Here is a 20,092-nt window from a genome sequence, read left to right on the forward strand (position 1 = left end):
ATGTGGCTCTACGGCCAGGTGATGCATTTAAAATACATTTCAGTTACACGTACTAACATTTTCCGTGGAGGGGTTATCATGAAATACCCAAAAGCATTTCTGGAGCTTCAGCTACTTGTTGCTGCTAGAACTGGCTTGCAGGGAAAGACAAAAACGGGTCAGGTACAGGGATGTATTAAGTATGATGACGTTAATTCTGCCAGTGCAAGCCAATTATCCTTTCTCTACAGCCTCCTTAACCCATCATTCCCCAGGTATTTTCTGGGTTTAGTAATCATCTATGGAGCAATCGCTTTCTTATCTCTAAAAGTATCTTAATGGAATTTGCTTTGGTATTTAGTCTTTCAATTTTGTCCTCTCTGGCAGTTGCTGTAGGAGGTGCTTGTAAGCCAGCATGTTAATGGCAATAGCATTATGCAAACTGCTATTCCAAATTAATATTTGGAATAAAATGAAAGCTGCCCATTTTTTCCTGGAAGGATGAGGAAAGGCTGACTGAGGAGCAACACTCGTCTAAACAGCTAAACATCAGTATCTGTGTGTGGCCTGACACACAGTTGTTGGTATCACTGTGATAAGAGAGAGTTCTCTCCCAGCAGATAAGCAAATCAGATGTGGAACTCCTGCTCTGTGAGCACTTGTGTGGAAGCTTTGGAGGCAGAGGAGCAGTAAGCTTGCTTCATGATGTGCTCCCTTTGGGGGAGCATTTCAGAATGATTAAATTGTGTTTAGCATCCAGTCTGCTGTGGCTGTATCAGCTCTTTCTGCCTAGTAACCATGATAAAAGAGTTTGAGGTTTTGATTATAAGCTGCTAAGACTGAAAGATCTTTGGGATGGCGACATTTGCTTTATGATACTTCATTTGGTGTCATTAGGTGCTGTTATAATATGACCAAATAAACAAACAGTATTAGGAAAGATCTGTGCTGATTCACTACCTGTGAGGGAGATGTAGTGTGCAGAAGGTGGTTTGGGGAAGGACCACTGCTGCTTTATATACTGATTGTTCAGAGTGTAAAGTGAATAACACGCGTTTGCCAGGGAAGTAGTTTGATCTGATGGCTTGAGAACTGGGATAAGAATTCCCATACACTCAGCCACGTCAAGAAGTATGCAGATCGATCAGAACCAGTTTTCAAGTCTATCCTATTTGATCTTCTAATTTCACAAATTCTATTACAGGTTAAACTTCTTGCAGGAGCTTGATGAAAATCAGAGACAAGTGTGTGATTAAAGGGGAAGGGCTGGTGCAGTCCTTCCAGCTGTCATTTGCCAGCACTAGACACTGAGAATTTTGTTCTATTTTATTTCTTTTCAGTTTAACTATGTGGTTGGGCTCCCTTTTTTATAAACTGGCTGAATTTTAGATATTCAGCATCACTGAAAAGCATGGGTTAGATGTATGAGCATGGTTTCAAATGCTGAATGTCAGCCTCACTGAATTGTACTTGGTGGCATAAAAAATGAATAGAGGTCTGAGGCTGAACTTGTACACAATAAATAAGAGAGTACAAACCCAAGGGTTGTTTATCGGTGTAAAGAGATACGCTTTTTACCTTAAAGAAGGTAAAGATAGTACCTTCTTCTTAAGATAGTTACCTTAAAGATAGTAGGTAGCTTTAACATTACACAGAGTTATAGGAAGAGTAAGTCAGTCAATGAGAACAGTAGCAAAGAGATCAGTTTGCTATCATGATACATGGTTGTTTGAAATACACAAGCTGCAATTTGAAAGGAGCTGGAAGGTACGTTTCCAGAAAATAACTGGATCTCATCCCTCACAGGGAGTTTTGAAGATCCAGGAATAGGTTCTGTGTGCTGTGTTGTACAGCTGGCAGAATTCATTGTTACAAGCCATTATGGGGTTCTTTTTTTTCTGCCCTTCCTTGCAAAATCCTGATGTGAAGTGACAGCAGAGTAATTTCAATTAGGATAAAAACCTTGTAATTAGCTGTGCCTATATAATAATTAGGAGGGCAGCTTTGTATATTCCCTCAATCCTGGATTAATCATCACCCCATTGTGGCAGTGTTTTCAGGCAGAGCTTGGTGCTGCTGTATGCTTAGCCCACAGCCAGAAGGTGTGGCTGCAGCAGTAAGAGCGGTACCTGAGCCAGCTGAAGGCACTATGCAGGAAGATGCTATAACACAGTCTATACACGCAATCTGTTCAGTGCTTTATGCTAAATCTCTTGTCATGGTAACACAAGCTGCAGATAGACAAGTTAGAACAAACGGGCACAGCTGTACAGATGTGTTTGAGCACTCAGGCAGTTCAGGTGCCTTTGCAGTACCAGCAGTGATTTGCACAGCGCACAGTTGACAACTCGGTGCATGTTTCCTGGTGATTTAGCTATGGCTCTATGAATAGTTTGTTGCTTCTGCTCTTCCGGGCTATTTTAGGGTAAGAAAAAGTGTTCTGTAATCCATACCTATGGATTACTAGCAAAGTTTATAAGAAGTGAGTTCCACTTTTGGAATGAGGTCTGTCAGATGAAGCTTTCCTCAACAAGAAAGTTCTGCTTGGGAAGACCTTTTGAGAGTTATATTCTTGCTCCTTCTGTGAGCAGAGGCCTCGCTGGCAGCATGGCTCATCCACCCCTGTGTCCCAACACTCATCAGCCAGTGGTGATGGAGGCTGCAAGAGTTTGTACAGGTCTAATGAGGCCGGGAACTGATTTGTGCATCACATATAGGTCAAAGAAAGCCAGTGCTGACTCAGGTTAATTCCACTGGCAGTCAAGTCACAGAATATAAGTTAAGGAGGGAACCCAGCAAGAACAACAGGAAGCCCTTTGATAGATGTGAACTACAGAAAAACGGGTGGCAGTGGCCTGAGCTTGGCCCATGCTAAGCTATTTTGAGTTTTTACTGCTCTATGAGAAACCACTAGTAACTCAAAAGCAAACAGGGTAGTGGCCATGGAAATAACTTCTAATGAGGTCACTGCAGGCTTCTAACACTGGGTGCATTCTGAGGAAAGTTGCCATTCCTTCCACTCAGGAAAGGAAAGGCAAATGTTGCTTGTGAATACAGGACAGAAACGATTAAATGTAGTGTCACCATCAGGTTATGTGGGTATATGTATTTATTAATGCTTGAGTTCTGAATGCTCAAACATTCTAAGCCTGGTCAGAAGCTGGAGGTGCTCCAGTTGATTTCATTGTAACTACCTGTTTGAAAATGACAGTTTCTTTGACAAAATACTTTCTAAAAACAAATACTTCCTTGTTGTCTGTTCAAAAGCAGATCCTTAAACATCAGCAGACTGCTGCTGGCAAAACTGTAAGTGCCCCAATGAGAGTGACGAAGCCCTTAATCTTTCTAAATGCTCTGACAAACTGAAAACTTGAAAGGAACAGAGTCAAAGTGGGGTGGATGCAGCCAACCTCATGTCCCTGAATTACTGCCCTCAATGTAGTTTATTCCCAGAAGCTATAGACAGGAGTCAGATATCCCTCATGACTTTTTTCACCCTTCTCATCCCCTGCTTGGAGGGGAGGAAGATTGAGAAGGAAATCAAAAGCAGCATAAGCAGCTGCTAACCTTGTGATTATCATAATAATTACGTAAGAAACTTAGCAAACCTGCTTAGAACCAGACATGAACAAGGGCTTTTATAGAGGAGGTTCCTTTATGGATTTAAATGTATTTTAAAAAGCTTATAACAAATGGAAATCAAAAACTGTTTCAATTTGTTCAATATGTTTGTTCTTTGTGTGATGTTGTTTTCAGCTCTGTAATGTTTCAGAACTAGGTTTTTTCTAGTTTATTTTTAAGAACTGTGAAAGATTTTTGTGCAGCTGTATCAGAACTCCTCCCTGAAGAGTGATCTGTGATACCTGAATGTGATATACCTGAATGTGGTAGCCTGTGGTGGTTTTACAATATCCTTGTCACTCCAGAGGGTTGTAAGTGCAGTAAGAAGAGGGGCACTGTAATGTGACCAGAAGCTCTTCCTGCCCAGCTGCCAAGGCAGACTCTGCAGCCAGCCCCCTGTGCCCACCCTGCTGTGGGGCAGAAGGAAAATCCACTCTTTTCCAGCATGCTCTCATGGGGCTTTTTACTGCTTTTTAAGTGAAGCTTGCTGGTGGTTTTTGCCAGGCAGAAGGGGCTGCAGGTTGGGACTGGTTCTGGAGGAAAGGCATGAAGGGGATTAGTGTTTTGAGTCAAGAGTGGGTTGGAGCAAAGAAAAATTGGGGGATTTTTTAATGCTCTTAGTCACCAAAACTGGATTTTGGTAGAAGCAATCAGAGTGCAGTTAAAATGTCTCTCACCAGTGAGATGATAATACTGTGTTCAGTGAACTTGAACCTGAAGGGCAATTCAGATGGTAGGGTGTGGTAATAGGATGGGGTTTTTTGTGTGTAGAGAGGAGCAAGTAAGAGATTGTCTCCTCATGAGAGTCCTTTTGGGCTCTGTATACAGTGAACCCCAAGGAGCATAACGTTGTTCCAAGGAGCAAAGTTCAAGAGGGGCAGCTGGTAGCTGCCTCCAAAATAATCCTTCCTTTGGGGAGCTGTGACTGTGCTGCCAGATCCTGGGGACTGTTCACCATCTCCATTTTTCCTTCATAAAGTAGTCACTTTTGGGGCTGGGGGTGGGAGTGTGAGAGGCTGATGGATTGTGACAAAGAGTATAGGTGTTTAATGGTACTTATGGACATGGGACTTGAACCAACTATGTTCCTCTGAAATGTCAGAAATGCAAGTGGGAGGGAAAGCCTCGTTCAAGCTTTCAGAGCAGCTTTGTGTCTTGAATGGGGAGCTGTAGCTTTGTCTAGCCAAAGAGGAAAAGTGATGGGCATGCCTGGCACACAGCAAATTGTTCTCTGCGCAATCCAGGCCAGTGCCTGCTTCCTCTTCCTCAGAGCTTGCTTTACCCTACAGCTCCTGTATTGCTTCTGCATATCCATCATGCATCCTCTTTTTCCACAAAGAATTTGCCACTGGGTGCTAAAGGCATAACTTCATCTTTTGTCTGGGATTTCCAAACATGGAATCACACAATGGTTTGTGTTGGAAGGGACCTTAGAGCTCATCCAGCTCCAACCCCTGCCACGGGCAGGGACCCCTTCCACTAGAGCAGCTTGCTCCAAGCCCCTGTGTCCAACCTGGCTTTGAATACTGCCAGAGATGGGGCAGCCACAGCTTCTCTGGGCACCCTGTGCCAGTGCCTCAGCACCCTCACAGGGAAGAATTTTTTCCTAATGTGTAATCTAAATCTCCCCTCTGTCAGGTTAAAGCCATTCCCCCTTGACATGTCACTACATGCCCTTGTAAAAAGTCCGTCTCCAGCTCCCTTGTAGGCAATGGGCCGTAGGGCTGTGTAACTGTGTTCAGCACACACAGTTGATCACTGCATGTACAGCAGGTCACTTGTTAGACTAACTGCACATTCGCTGATCAACTACACAACAGAGAGCAGCACATCTGGGGAAGACAAAAGTCACAGTGTGAGCGAGAAAAATGGGGGCATTAATTCTGTCCCTCTGCAGGGCTGTTACTGACAGAACTTACCCTTGATTCAGGGCGAGGATTGTGCAGTCAGTTCTCCGGGGGGGGGAGAAATGCCTCTGTCTCTTGCACAGCTTCTGCCCTTCTCATGACTGGAGTTCCAGCTTCAAAGGAATAAAACTCACCACACCAGCGCTCAGTTTACATTACACACGTCACTTCAGGCACTTCTGCCTGAGGATGCTTTTGTCTACACCGACTTTCAGCTGGAATGGTATGTTCTTCCCTGCGCTGGAAACACAGATAACTGCTCCTCTTTTGTCACATTCTTGAATCTCCCTCATGTCCTGGTTCCCACATGCTCTGCAAATGGGAGCTGTGCAGGATCTCACTGTGTTTGTACAGGATGAGTCCTAAGTAAATACAAACTGGTTTTGGTGTCAGATTCTGCTCCCCGAGCACCGCTCCTGCTGCATGGCCGTCGATTCACACTCGCACCTCTCGGCGCGAAGGTTGTCAAACCGCACACCGGAGTCACGTTGTTGCGGAATACGGACAGAAACGCTACCATTTCTCCAGGACTATGTCATTTTAAGCCCAGTTTTCCACACACAGAGGCTGCAAACTCTTCTGGAGCAGCAGCGGTTTTGGCGGCGGCGTCCATGACGTCTGCCACAGCCGGGCCTTGCACGGCTACAGCTTGGGGGTGACTCGTTAAGTGCGGGGGCTCGTTGTGTCGAGGCGATGGAAGCCCTTTGTCCCTCGGCCCCCTTTGGCCCGGCAGAGCGAAGGCAGGGCCCGGTACCGGCTCCCGCCACGGCGGCTGAGGGGAGGCGGTGGCCGCGCTGAGGGGACGGCAAGCCACGCCCCTCCGCGTCGACAGCCAATGGGATCTCGCTTCTAGGCGCGGGAGTGGGCTGAGCCAGGCAAAACCCGAAGGGGCGTGGCTACCTGGGAGGCGTGGCTAAAGGAAGGGAGGCGGGTTTCTATTGGTGGCGCGGAGCCTTGAAGGGGCGGGGCTTCGGCGGGGCGGGGACGTGGCTCCGCGGCTCGGTGCGGGCAGCGCTCGGCGATCGGCGGCGCGGTGGGGACCGGGAGCGGAGCCGGGCGGCGGGTAAGGGGCGGCGGAGCCGGAGACAGCGGTGGATGTGCGGGGTAGGAAGGGGAATGGGAAAGGGAAAGAAGGGGAAAGGGAAGGGGGGATAAAAGCCCCCGCCGAGCCCGCCTCGGGGGGGGCGGTCATCGGCCGGCGGCAGGTGCCGCGCTTTGTCTCCGTGTAGGGGGATGGGCGCGGCCCCGTAGGAGCGGCGGGGCTGGGATGAGGTTCGAAGGGGCCTCAGTGGTGATGGGAGGCTGCGGTGGGGAGGGTAACCCCATACATACCCCGAGGTGGCACCGGGCTGGTAGCGGGGCGAGGATGGGGCAGCCCTTCCAGCGCGGCCTGAGGCCGCGCTGGAAGGGCTGCCCCATCCTCGTCCCGCTCCTGGTGGTGCATTGGTGCCTCCAGTAAAAGGCAATAACGGGGGAGCTGTGCTCTTGGAAAACGGCAGTTTTTACTGGGAAAGCTTTTGGAAGTGTCGGCGAGCCCTGGTGTGAAACGCGGAGACAGAAAATTCCCCCCGAGTTTTCAGGGGTGTTCGAACAAGGGGGTTGTGGGGATGCTGTTTGCTAAGGGCGCGGAGAGGCATAAGTTGCTTATGGGCTGTCTTAGTTGAAGAGATTAAGGTATAGAAACATAGAATTAGGTAGGTTGGAAAAGAGCTTTAAGATCCTCAAGTCCAGCCATTACCCCAGGACTGGCAAGTTCACCACTAAACCATGTCACTGAGGGTCTCATCTATATGGGTTTTGAACCCCTCCAGGGATGGTAATTCCACCACTGCCCTGGGCAGGCTGTTCCGTTGCCTGCCCACCCTTTAGATAAAGAAATTGTTCCTCAGCTCCATCTAAACCTCCCCTGGTGCAGCTTGAGGCCGTTTCCTCTTGCCCCATCCCTTGTTCCCTGGGAGCAGAGCTCAGCCACCTCCTGGCTCCGTCCTCCTGTCAGGCAGTTGTAGGGAGCAATCAGGTCCCCCCTGAGCTTTCTCTTCTGCAGACTGAAGAACCCCAGTCAATCCTTCTGCTGATTAAAAGACTTGAGTGTCTTCAGGGAGTAGCCCTGTAGCAGGGCTTAGAGGGCTGCTAGTGAATGGTGCAGCAGTAAATAATGACTGAAGCCAGGCAGCGTTTAAAACAAAAAGCATTATGAGTGAGTATCATCATATTCCTGAAACTTCAACCTCAGAGGTAGCAGGAGCTGCCTTCTACAGAAAAGCAAAGTTACTTAATAATTAAATCTGCTTTGCTGACAGATGCATTGAAATAATTAACTTGGGGGTGGTTGACTTGGCTGCCTTTTTCAATCTGTTCAATGCTTTTCCAAGCAACAATAAAAAAGGATCAGAAGGTGGCTTTCTGGTAAAGGCAATACCATGGAAAACCATGTGTTCACCTTTCCCCCTCAGCAGTGATTTTACTGCCTGCGCTGAAACCAAGTGGTTAAGTCCTGTGGTTCTGGAGATCTCATTTTCCACCTTGAACACATTCCTTTGCAGCAAGTGTTTGGGCCCCCCTAAGCAGGTGTGTTTTCTGTTACATGGCTGCAATTGGAGAGCTTGCTTTCCTCAAATCTAAACTTCCTATGACTGCTGCTTTATCTCAGGGCAGCAGCCTGGAACAGGAGTAGTCCTGGGAGACTATCTGGGCTGCTGCTGTAGTTACAAAGGAAGGGGCTGCAATCCTGAGTGTTGTAAAACAGCGGGGTCAGGATTTTACTAAACAAGTGCCTTATTCTGTGTATGGTGAAGCTCTGAATGTGGTCTGCTCGCTCATGGGCTCCCTTTTTGAATGGAGGTTGCAGCAATCCTGTGTTACGCCTTGTGTATGAAAACAGAAATCAATGAGCACCACACTAATGATGTGTCTATGTGACACTGGGAGCTAAGCTGCTGGTAAAGGACATGGGGAGCTAAGCCGGTGGTGGAGTTATTTGCCCTGATTCAGGAGGGAGCTGGTGCACTGAGCTGTTATGTTACATGGGTTTGCATTCTAATGTGGAAATCGGTGTTTCCCCTTGATTGTTACATAGACATAGGTTTTAATAAGGTCACTTGGAAAGGACAGGAAAATCTAGCAGAATCCCAGGAGAAGAAAGCAAGCAGGTTATGGACAGAACAGTCTGGCAAGGGAAGGTGACTTGTTGGTAATCTGGTGCTGAGCAGACTATTTCCATGCTCATCCACGCTTGTGTGTAGCAGAACTGGAATCTGCAAGCCAGGGACTTGCCCTGAGTTGGGATTTGACTAGAAAATGTTTTGTATAGCGTGGTTATATATGGAATTTTCTCTTTAAATGTCTCCCAACATGTGAAAAGAGTTAGGTTACTAATACGATTAACAATATTTAATAAGATTAAAATGACCAGCATGACTCCCTTGAGAAAGGTGGGTGCAGACTGTCAGCAGTTGACACTTAATCTCTGTTTTCTCCCCCATAAGTGCTGTTTGGGCTCCTAGCATCCACTTGCTTTTCAAAACGGAAGAATTCCATCCTTGCGTGCTGACAGCTCAGGTATTGCCTCACCTTCCGTGTCCACCAGCACCATCCTATTCCCAGCGGGGCCACGGGATGTTCCCATATAAGGGCAGAGGGAATAGCTGATAGAGGGCTGCAAGGAGCACACGGAGACCTTCCCTTCCCTTCAGTGCCAGTCTTTGTGCAAAGCAGGGTTGTTTCTGGGACTCTCGCTGCTCCTGGCACGCTTGGGCATTCCTGGCAGGGACTGCGAGGGCTGAACGGGTCTGGAAAGCGTCTGTTGCTGCAGAAGGTGGCCCTGTGTGCCTGCAGAGAGCCTGCCTGCCAAAGCAGCGCTGCCCGTTGGGTGTTGGGTGTGCTCTGAAGGGAAAAGCACCCACCCGGGTTGCCTGTGTGTGCTCTCCAGCACTGTCCAACGGGAAAACAGGCGCGATCGCACTTGCTGCCTTCCGCTGTTGCTGTTTGTTTGCTGGAGGGGTTCGTGTCGCAGTGCTGGGTACAGGGAGGCAGGGTGTCTTTTCCAATAGAAGGAATGCTTTCTGCTTTTTAATGTCACCTGGGGAGGGGAAACAGTGAGTGAGGGGAAGTTCAGAAGAAAATGGAGCAGCCGCTTCCTGCAGATGCTTGGGATTTTTGTGGTAAAAGCTCTGCCTCTGAATGTGTCAGGTTCACGTTATTTCCCTTCTGTTATCTGCCTCTCTGTCTCCGTCCTTCCTGGTGCTTGTCAAAGCAAGCTCACAGGGACTCTAGTTTCTCCTCCTCCCCTGCAGCCTCTTCATCTGTTCTTTTTGGTTGGTTTGTAGCTCTTGGAGTTGTTTTTTTCCCCCTCCTGAAACTTCAACTTGGCTGTTGTAGCCAAGTTCTGAGCTGAACCCTCCCAAGCTTGCATAAGGGCATCCTGGAGGAAGATGATAGGACTTTGATTCATCCCAGCTTGCAGGGTGGTAGCAGTTGGAGGAGACATGAGCCTGCCTGCTTTCTGGAAGAATTAGCCCTCTAGATACAAGCTAGTTTCAGGAAGCAGGGGCTGGAATGGTGCCCTCTTCGCTCACCTGGATCCTCAGTGAAATGGCTTTGTGCTCCAAGTGCTGGAAAGCTGGTTCATTCTAGTGACTCTCCTTTGCATTCCCTGTTAAAGCCCTGGATTTGATTTGCATTTATTTGCGGTTCTTGGGAGTATCTGATTGCAGGATTACTGTATCTGAAAGGATTCATCTTCTACTGTTCATCAAAACCGCAGGAGGGCTGCTTTGCCTTTATGGGAATGTGCCAGCTGGTCTTTCACTGTGCTGGTATCATTTTCCTTGTCCTATTATTGGAGGCGTCTTTGACCTGATGGATGTGATGATGCCTTTAGAGAAGACTCCTTTTGATCATTATTTGAGCATTGTCTGGTTTGGTCTCGGTGCCGGAAGACAATTGGTAGAGAATTCCTACATGTGCTTTTCCAGGAGAAGCATCTGACACAGCAGGAGCATGTGCACGGTCCCATGACAGGATACCGTTGTTCCAGGAGGCAGAGTAGGTGCTTGATTCCATTGGGAAACACTAGTTTCATGTGTTGCACAGTCTTCACCCCAGCACAGTGGTGAGAGCTGAAAGACCTTCCCCTCCTGCGTGCTGAGACAAGGGACTCCCTGAAAACCACATGGAGGCATTTTTGCTCTCTGGGACCATATAGGACCAACCTTCATGCTGTGCTTCTCCATAATGATAACTGACATGTGCCCCGGCTTAATAAACTGGCCTGGTTGTAGTCGCTGGAGCTCAGACTTGCTCGGCTGCAAAGGTGCCAGAACATGAAGCAGGATATTTCGACCTGTACCGACACGCAGCCTCTGCTGATGGAAGAACCACAGTGCTTTGAGTGCGCCCTTGAAGGTTCTGGTTTTCCTCCCCAACTGTTTAAGTAATAAATGTGGAGGACTTGTTTTCACTGCAAAGACATTCTTTTGCTTTTAGGCAAGTAGCATCTAAGATATCGGAGCTATTTGGGAGTTGCAGGAAGCAATTTAAGTCTCTTTTGTTAACTGAAAGTACCGCCTCCTGATTGGGGAATGGGTGTAGGGGGGGCAGGAGCAAATGTTGTCCATTTAAATGGATTTGGTCTTTTTTATTAAATCATGGGGTTTTAGATATTTCTAATATGCTATCGTTTCACTTTCAAATCCTACCTGCCACCCCCAAGAAAGACAAGGAGCAGGAGGGGATGAAGTAAAAAGCACTTTGTGTTAACACGATCCGAAAGGAAGGTTTTAGATGTTGATCAAAATGTGAGGTGAATCTTCAAGTGATGCGGATCCCGCGGGGATTCCCAGATGCCAGCCTTTAATCGCGTGCGAGTTCAGTTGTTAGCCTGCAGTGTAAACACTGGAAGTCCTGTGAGGAGCACTTCTGTGCCTGGCAAATGTGTGAGATTTTGCATTGCTTTTGGCTTTGAAGTTTAACTACAGAGCAGAGAGGAGCTGGTGGGGTTGAGCTTCCCCAGGCTCTGCTCTGCACCAGTGCTGCTGCTCTCAAATTCCTCCACCTTCATAGCTACCCCCTTTTAGGAGCTGATAATTCCCTTCCTTTCTTGAAGTATCTGAACATTGTCATTTTATCTTGCTGCTTGGATCTGCTCCTATTCTATGTGGAAAGCCTTTTGTCCCTGTGTCACAGGGGCTGTAGGTGGATTGATCATTGTTCCTGTGGCGGTTTAGCTGGGCTGGTTCTGTACTGGGGGCTGGAGTTTAGGTATTATGTGACCGCTTGATCCAAATACCCAATGGTGAGCCATTGGGATATTAATGTATTAAGGTATTAATGGTTGCTGCTGCCAACAAGCTTTGTATCTGCAGGTGCAGAGAATTCAAGGCATCACCATTCTCATTTTCTCTTGCACTTTTCCATAGTTCTGAATTGAAAGGCAGTGCTGCCTTTGGAGCTCCTGGGTTTCAGTGAAAAACACATGGAATCCCATCCTGATTTGAGTTGGAAGGGACCTTAAAGCTCATCCAGTTCCAACCCCTGCCACGGGCAGGGACCCCTTCCACTAGAGCAGCTTGCTCCAAGCCCCGTCCAGCTTGGCCTTGAGCAGTGCCAGGGATGGAAGTGTCCGTGTATCTCAGCATAATGTAGTATTGTCTGTCAACTGAGTTGCACTGATGGGATTCATACTGCTGAAGTTATCACAAGCAGGATGCTGTCTTCCTTATGTCCTACTCTTCCCTGCAGCTCTGCTCTGCAGGGGAGTAGTTGTGCCTGAGACTTAAACGTGGGGGAAGCTGCTTCTATTCAAGCATTGTCTATGCTGATGAAACTAGTTTTCTGACTGAATTACATGTCATTCTCTAAATAGAATGGGTGTATTTGACATCTTACCCTAGTATAAAGATTCTGAAAATTACTACATAGAAACAGTGTTTTCAGCTGAAGGTTTCTGCCCATCTATGCCTATTTAAAAATCATTTTGTTTCAATCTCTGTTCCTTTAGCTCTTCTATAGTTCACATTTTGGTTAGGAGGCCTCCCTGTTCTTTGTGTGTAGAGCTGGAGTGCAGTCTGTTCCCCCCTCTGGTCCTGATTCCTGGAGACTGTGCTGCTTAAATCCCTCTGTTGCTTACAAGTGGCCATACCCCATGCTCCTGTGTGAGATGGTGAGGAGCCTGAGCTCTCTAATGTCCATACTGAAATGCCAACCTCTGTGAACAGCTGGCCAAGCAAATGCTTGGGAATATGCTCCTGCCAGTGCCCTGCAATTGCTCTGTGCTCAGCTGGAAATCCTTCACACAGCAAGAATTTAAAGCACAGGAGCCAGGGCTTCAGGGATGCTCCTGCGAGACCAGGCTGTGTCAGAAACGGTTAGCACTGAAGTAGGTGCAGGGATTTGGACAGCTTGGAGTTAATGGCCCTGAAGCAATTCTCTCATCAGCACTTTCAGCTTTGATCCCCAGGTTTTTTTTGTATCAGACCAACCTTAAAATGCTGGAGAGAGCAATTCTGGTACTGAGTTACCCAACAGTGGGTTATCAGATATGAGAGCACTTCCGTAACTCTTCTGGGATCACATCTACTCTCTACCACCCAGTGGTCATAAGCTCTTCTCACCTGTCCCATGCTGTCTCCTACCTTTAGTGTGGCCAAAAGATGTAGGTGCCGGAGGCTTCTAGTGCAAAAGCAGTTGTGGGCTTCTGAACCCCACTGCCATCGGTGTGCTCGTCTCTATTTGCATCCTGACTGACTTCTTGCATACCGATTGCAGTCTGTTACGGAATGATTCTGCCCAGGAGAACGGCAAAAGGGGTGTGCAGCTGAATTAGTTGTATGGGAGCTGTGTGGCACTGTGGGAAAACAGGGAAGTAGTCACCAGGGGCTCTATTTGCCAAACTTTTTTAGGTACTTTAGTGTTTGGGGTGAAGTTGCTGAAATGGGACTGCAGAAATGCTGAAGAACCAAGGGAGACTTAAAGCATTTGTGACTTTGTTTGGATCCTTAGCTGGAGCATGTTTGGGATTGCATTTCATGTCAACCTGCAACTGTTGAGAGAGTTCCAAGACAAAGATCACAAGGGCTTTTTGCTGCTTGGCCTGCATGTCGGTGCAGTGTTCTCCTGGCTGCAATGCAGAGGTGTGGTGCCCTTGCATGACTATGCCTTCTGGGGGACTGCTGTCGCTGTAATGGGCAGCACTGATTTTTTTACTGTTTATTTGCTTCTTTTATCTAGATTTTTCCAGAATTGTGGGGATTTGTAACCAGGACAATGTTCACCAGGTGCATGACAGGCGTCAGATGTGCCTGTGCAGTTACAAGGTAACCTGGGTGCCTGAAACCAGCTTGGGCAGAGTTTGAGCTGGCAAGAAGGCAGAGCAGTCCACTGCGAGTGACTCAGTATGCTGAGCTCCTTGGCCACGGTTACAGGCAGTTGGAGGCCCAGTGCTGGAGTGTCTGGTTGTGCTCTGTGCCCAGCACTGCTGAGATGATGTAAAGCTAAAGAAGTGCTGAAGTAGAGTTGCTGCCCTACAATTGCAGTTCTCTGCGCTGCTAAAAGGGCAGCTACCTCCAAGGTTACTCTCCACAGCAGTAGCAATGGGAAGTAGGGGCCATGGCCATAGGAGCAGCTGCACAGGGACAGTGAAAGAGCCATTTAGCCTGTTTTGTTTTTTCTGGGCTTGGGACAGTCAAGTCTCTGTCCTCATAGTGCCCAAGTCACCATGGCCCCTTCCTTCCCAGCACTGAACTGATCTGCCAGGGAGGTGAAAGCCTGTGTCAGCAGCCTCAGTGACAAGCTCAGCAGAGTGCCACAAGTCTAAAGGCTTCTTGGTGAGTTCTGACAATCACTCATTCTTGCTTATTGTATTTTAAAACTGTTTCCATGTGTTGCAGTAACACTACTGTGTTCTGGATGCTTGAACCAGAAAATGCATTTTCTATACATAAAATGGTCTTGCAAGTAGTTGTTCTGTTACACTGTGATGCCAAGGTCTGTACGTATGGAATGGTAAGCTCTCCTTCATGACCCATAGTGATGATGGCACTGTTCCATAATACACAAGGCTTCACAACACTGGAGAGCTGTCTCTGAAGTCTGTGAGTAAAGGTTGTAAAGAGTAGAAAGAGTAGGCAAGCTGATGGCTATATTGCAGACTCACGGAGCCAACCATCCAAATATATCTACAGCATCCCACCATCACAGACTGGTTATAGAATCATAGGATGGTTTGGGTTGAAGGGACCTTAAAGCTCATGCAGCTCCAACCCCCTGCCATGGGCAGGGACCCCTTCCACTGGAGCAGCTTGCTCCAAGCCCCTGTGTCCAACCTGGCCTTGAACACTGCCAGGGATGGGGCAGCCACAGCTTCTCTGGGCACCCTGTGCCAGCGCCTCAGCACCCTCACAGGGAAGAGCTTCTGCCTAAGAGCTCATCTCAGTCTCCCCTCTGGCAGGTTAAAGCCATTTCCCTTGTTCTGTCCCTACAGGCCCTTGTCCAAAGCCACTCTCCGGGTTTCTTGTATCCCCTTTAGGCACTGGAGCTGCTCTGAAGTCTCCATGGAGCCTTCTCCAGTCTAAACAACCCCAGTTCTCTCACCCCGTCTCCATAGGAGAGGTGCTCCAGCCCTGAGAGCACCTTTGCAACCCTCTGTAAGTGCCAAACTCATTTGCTACAGACATATAACACGTGAGCAGTGTTAACCTTCCGGATGATGACAGTGATGGCTGTGCTGCTGGGAGGAATCTGTATTCTGGCATTCTGCTCGTGCAGCCCTAAGGAACCTGAGCATTTCTGGTTAAGTTTGGCAGTTTCTGTTGTTGATGGAAGGTTTGTGTCTGTGTCTGGTGCAGGTGGTGAGCAGCAGCATGCGAGTCCCAGGACACTGCTGCTCAGGGTAAAGCGGTTGCAGGTGAATGAGCTCAAGAGCCACTGGGCTCTGCATCTGTTTACCTTCCTCCCAGTGCTGCCAGCACAGTGTAATCCTAACGGGTGCTCCAGTGACAATTACAGGCTCCGTGTCCTCTGCAGGCTGCCAGAGCCTGTTGGATCATCAAAGCACAAATGACACCTGGCTGTTCAGCACTAGGATTGTAATCTGCATCCCTGAGTGCACCATGTAGGAAGTACCAGAAGGCACAAGGTCCTAATGATGGAACTTTGCGCAGGATGTAGTGTGCTTGGTTTAGGCAGGTAGAAATTCTATGCGTGCAACGATTCATGAGGGAAATGGTTTCAACCAATATAAACACATGGAGCATCCTTGTTTATTCTGCAGTGAATAATACCTCTCAAAAATCCTTTCTGTATAGAGAATGCCTTAAATCTTTTGCTTATGAAACTATTATTTCTGCTGGGAACTGTCCTCTGTGATGCTGCTTCGCTTGACTGTCTACAAATTGATACTGGATTTCTTCCCCACTCGCAAGGTCTGTCTTGTGTTTGTCTTTGGGCTGCTCTTTTCTATATGTTCTGAGGAGTCTTGTCCCTTTGGCCTCCCTTTTGGACAGAACGGTGAAAGGCTCAAGTGGAAGAAGAAGAATTGGTCTTTTGAGAGCTGCAACTAAAAGAAGTATTATAGGACTTCCCTTTGAAGGGAAAAACCTCTTTAAAATGGAGACTCCATTTACTTGTGTTAATTCCCTTTGTTTTTTGTTGAGTGGAAAGGTCGCTTTGTCTCTAGGCTATGAAAAAAATCAATGCTCTAATCAATTTCTAAAGTAGATTTAGTCTAAATGACTACTGTGGTGTGGTTTGAGCTTTGATGTGTGAAGGTGTCCCCAGGACCTGCTAGGCAATCCAACGCAGCGCATCACTGCAGATAAACTTGGAGAGTCTGCAGGGGAATTTTCTGTCCCATTCACTGTGTCCACAGGGTGTTTTCTTTCCCTTGCTCATTCCCAGCGTGGCTTCCTCCTGACGTTCCTACTGGAAGAATAGATCGCTGTGAGCAGGTCAACAAAAGCAGTCACACAGTTCACTCGGGCGGTCATGCATAAACATGAGCAGACTTTCTGCTGTTAAAGCCGATGGGTTGCCTTCCTGACCCCCAGTCTTCCGTAGCCTTCATATTCCTACTACTTGGAGCTATGCTGAGGATCTGATGCAAGAGAATAGCATCCCTGATAGACAGCCAGGTATTAGTGCTCCCAGATAGCTGAGATGCAGGGCTCACAATACCAAGGTGGGGATTGATAAAAGCCATATTACATTCTACACTATGGCCTTGCAATGATTTTCAGTGTCGGTGTAACAGGCAGGCTGTTACACTGACCTGCACCCAAACCTTGGCCGGCACTCCTGCCTGCACATAGAGCATAAACTCTCCGAGGCCTTGTGCACTTTGCTGTATAACACAGAATGAGAGCTGTCACTAAATGGAAATGCTGGTTGGAGCTGGAATTTCAATGGCCTCCTGATAGAACAGTAGGAGGAGGTACTAGTCCTCATGATACAGGGTGCCTGGTTAACATCTACAGGGGATTAATGCTTTTCATGCAGTGAGCTTGAATAACTGGGGTCTTTGGGGAGATTTGAGGTGGGTGGTTATTGGTTTTGATGGATGCTTCATAGGATACGTACCTCTGAAGGGTTGTGTTAATAGGAAGAGCAGCCGGAAAGAAACACGGGAGCACACGGCAGCAGGTGACTGTTTATGGAATGTGTTTCTTAGGATGTTTGACTTGGAGCAGCACAATGGCATGAATAATTGATCTGTGCCAACATCAACAGCACGCCTCATAATTATTTCATGAAATAAAAGGCTGATGCATCTGAAATCGTGGGTTATGGGAACATGTTGGGAAGTGGTATTCCTAGCAGGTGCCTTCAGTGAGCGCCAGTACTCTGTGCTGTTCAGTAGTTCATCAGCATTCCTGGAGATAAACCTAAAGCTGCTAATGTTGATTCAGCAATGCAGAGGGCAAATTCAAAAGCATGGCTGGAAATGACAGGTCTGTTGGGAATTTCTTGTTGGAAGATTCTGAATAATACGTGAGTCTTCGGCAGAATGGGGGTATATGAATAGAGTGAAGTTTTCCTTGGAGCTTGGAGAAATGGTTAAATGGTGACTAAGAAAGATGGGAGCTCCTTACGGAGTTGGGTAAATGACTGTTAGCTAACCGATATGATCTTTGTAGACTGATCTGTGTAGCTCATTCATTAATGCTCTAAAATGGCTCTAGTGAAATAGCATCCGATCCAGGCAAGTACAGACCTCTGTGAGGCAGAGATGCCAATCATTCACAGACTGTGTTTCACCAAAGCAGGGACCCTGAAGAAAGAGGGATGTGTGACAATGGAATTGATCTTTAAAAAAGAAGGGAAAAGGTTCAAGTTGTTCAAGCACTCAAGAAGGTGCCGTGTGATGTGGGACTGAAAGGACTGAGCTGTTGATTGCCCAGAAAGCTATTGAGAGGTGACTTGGTTAAAGCACGTGCATAACTGACTCTGAGGAGCCGTTCTTTAATGCAGTGGAGAAGGAATTAATGGCTCAAGGCAAAAGGCAAACAAATAAGGAATTAGACTGGCCTTGCTGCCAGAAAGAATGATGGAGCCATTGGAGCAAGCTGCTAGGAGAGTAGTGAACTTGTGTTGTGACCTCCAAAGGCCTCCAGTCTAGATGCCATAAACCACTGCATTTCACAGAACCACTTAATGGGTTTTGTGGAGGTGTGAGGGGATAAAGTGGAACAGTGCCTGTGTGTTGGGCAGGAAGCTGGAGTGGTCATACCTTAAATTATGTGACTCCGAGTGGTCCTGCTGCAATTGATTCCTGCTTTGCTATGCTTTAGAATTCACCCCAAGACTAATGCAGCTGTGTTCCTCAGCCCTCTTTTTTTCCCCCCAAACCTTGTTTTTGTCTAAATGCTTTATGTAGCATAAGTGGCACATCCTGGATATAAAGAATCGTGTTCACGATGGGAGTGTTAACTTGAGGTTTGTGCTTAAGATGTCTCCTGAGAATGAAATAGTCTTTGTATTTCTCACTATATTTCTTTCACCATTACTCTGATCTTTCCATCTGATCTGTCTTGTGGTACTTATTTTAGTGATTAAGCTTTCTAGGAAAGCAGTTTTATTAAGCAGTTGGGGTGTGAACCCATGTACACTGAAGAACAGTGTTACATTCCAATTGCATTTAAGTAGTTTCAGTTGCTTTCATTAATCTTTGCTTGCATTCAACATGAAAATCCTATACAAGAAGTAAATCTGATGGATGTTGATTGTTTCAGCCTAACTTGTGATCATTTACAGCCTGAAAGCTGGTTTTGTAAGCCCAGACGAATCAGAGGGCTCATTCAGTTTGATGCTGGGTAAAGCAAGGCAGTGGGCTTTCCTGGGTGTAAGCTAAGCATCTAGGTTGAGACTGAATATTAATAAAGAGAAGAGCGATGAGTGAGGGAGAGCTTCCCATGCCAAATGCATTTTAAGGTATCTCTGAGAAGTTTGAAAACCAGACCTTGGTCTGCTTGCTCCAGAAACCTGCAATTAGGAAATGATTAACTTTGTTCTGAATGGGTTAACGAACGTGGCACTTGCTCTGTTTGGCTTCAGACTGACTATATAATAGCCAACATCAGTGATCTCTGTCGTGTGCTGGATTGCAAAGTCTGCTAATTACCATATGAGTTTCATATTGCTGTTGCCAATGTTTGCACTGAAGAACTTTGCTGGGGTTTTTTTTGGCCATATGGATGGGTGGGAATATCAGGATCGTATTATGGCTCTGCGCTCATTCATGTGGGATGCTTTGTGCTCTCGTTTTCCCAAGACATCTCATCAGGCTTGGGGCTGAACAGTGCCTTTTTGGAGAATCTTTAACTGAAAGGTCAGAATAAGCACAAGGCCTGCAGACAAGGCTCTTGCCTCTCTCCCCGCCCTCCTTTGTGTCTGTGTCTCTCTGCATATACATATGTACAAGTCCTTCACATTCATCCGTGATTCCTTTCTTGAGAGCCAGGGCTCCTCAATGCCCTGCTGCCACAAAGGGTCTTCCCAAACAGCACGCAGCTTTGCAGCCTGAATCCCAGCAATCTGTGACAGTTTGTTTGCTGGGGGAGATGATTTGTGGTTGGGGAGATGCTGGCACTCACCTACTGATGGCTTTCCACCAGTGCTGTGCGCTGTTAGCTACATGGCATGTGTGTGTCTCAATTAACCACGTGTAGGTAGACCAGGATTTCCCTTAAAGGCAGCTGGTTGCTTATAGACCAGGATGTGGCCGTTCTTCAAGGGAGCAGGAAGGAAAACGTGCCTTACACTGGTCCCAAAGTGAGGTCTCCAAATGATGCTGTGGAAGCTGAAGACTTGGGTCTGCGGTGCCAGGTCAGGTCTGATATAAGTGGGATTTGTTCACGCTTATCCCATCCATGCACGGAAAGCTCTCCCTGGAAACTCCCCGTGGAAGAGCATCACCGTCAGGAGTGGGAGGTGTGAAATTGGGGTATTTACTCCACCTCTTGGGGTGCATCTGAGGAAGATGCCTTTGTTTTAGTGAATGAGATTTGGTTTTGAGGTGTTGATGGGCTTGAGCCATTTGAGAGCACTGAAGGCAGTCAAGTCACTTGCTTTTCTTTTACTGTCAGTGTTACAGC

General features: G+C 47.3%; 1 protein-coding gene across 1 annotated transcript in view; it reads left to right on the plus strand.

Annotated features, from left to right (window-relative positions):
* The first annotated feature begins 6,509 nt into the window (after nucleotides 1-6,509).
* The window catches only part of PLXNB1 (plexin B1), a 72,912-nt gene continuing 59,329 nt past the window's right edge, over nucleotides 6,510-20,092 (plus strand). The window contains exon 1 of the mRNA XM_061456117.1: nucleotides 6,510-6,570. The gene's annotated coding sequence lies outside the window, so the exon portion shown is untranslated. The remainder of the gene's footprint in view (nucleotides 6,571-20,092) is intronic.

The sequence above is a fragment of the Pezoporus flaviventris genome, unplaced genomic scaffold (genome assembly GCF_033815535.1).
Source record: "Pezoporus flaviventris isolate CSIRO_AGI_PZ_B2104156 unplaced genomic scaffold, CSIRO_AGI_Pfla_v1 ptg000021l, whole genome shotgun sequence".
NCBI lineage: Eukaryota > Metazoa > Chordata > Aves > Psittaciformes > Psittacidae > Pezoporus > Pezoporus flaviventris.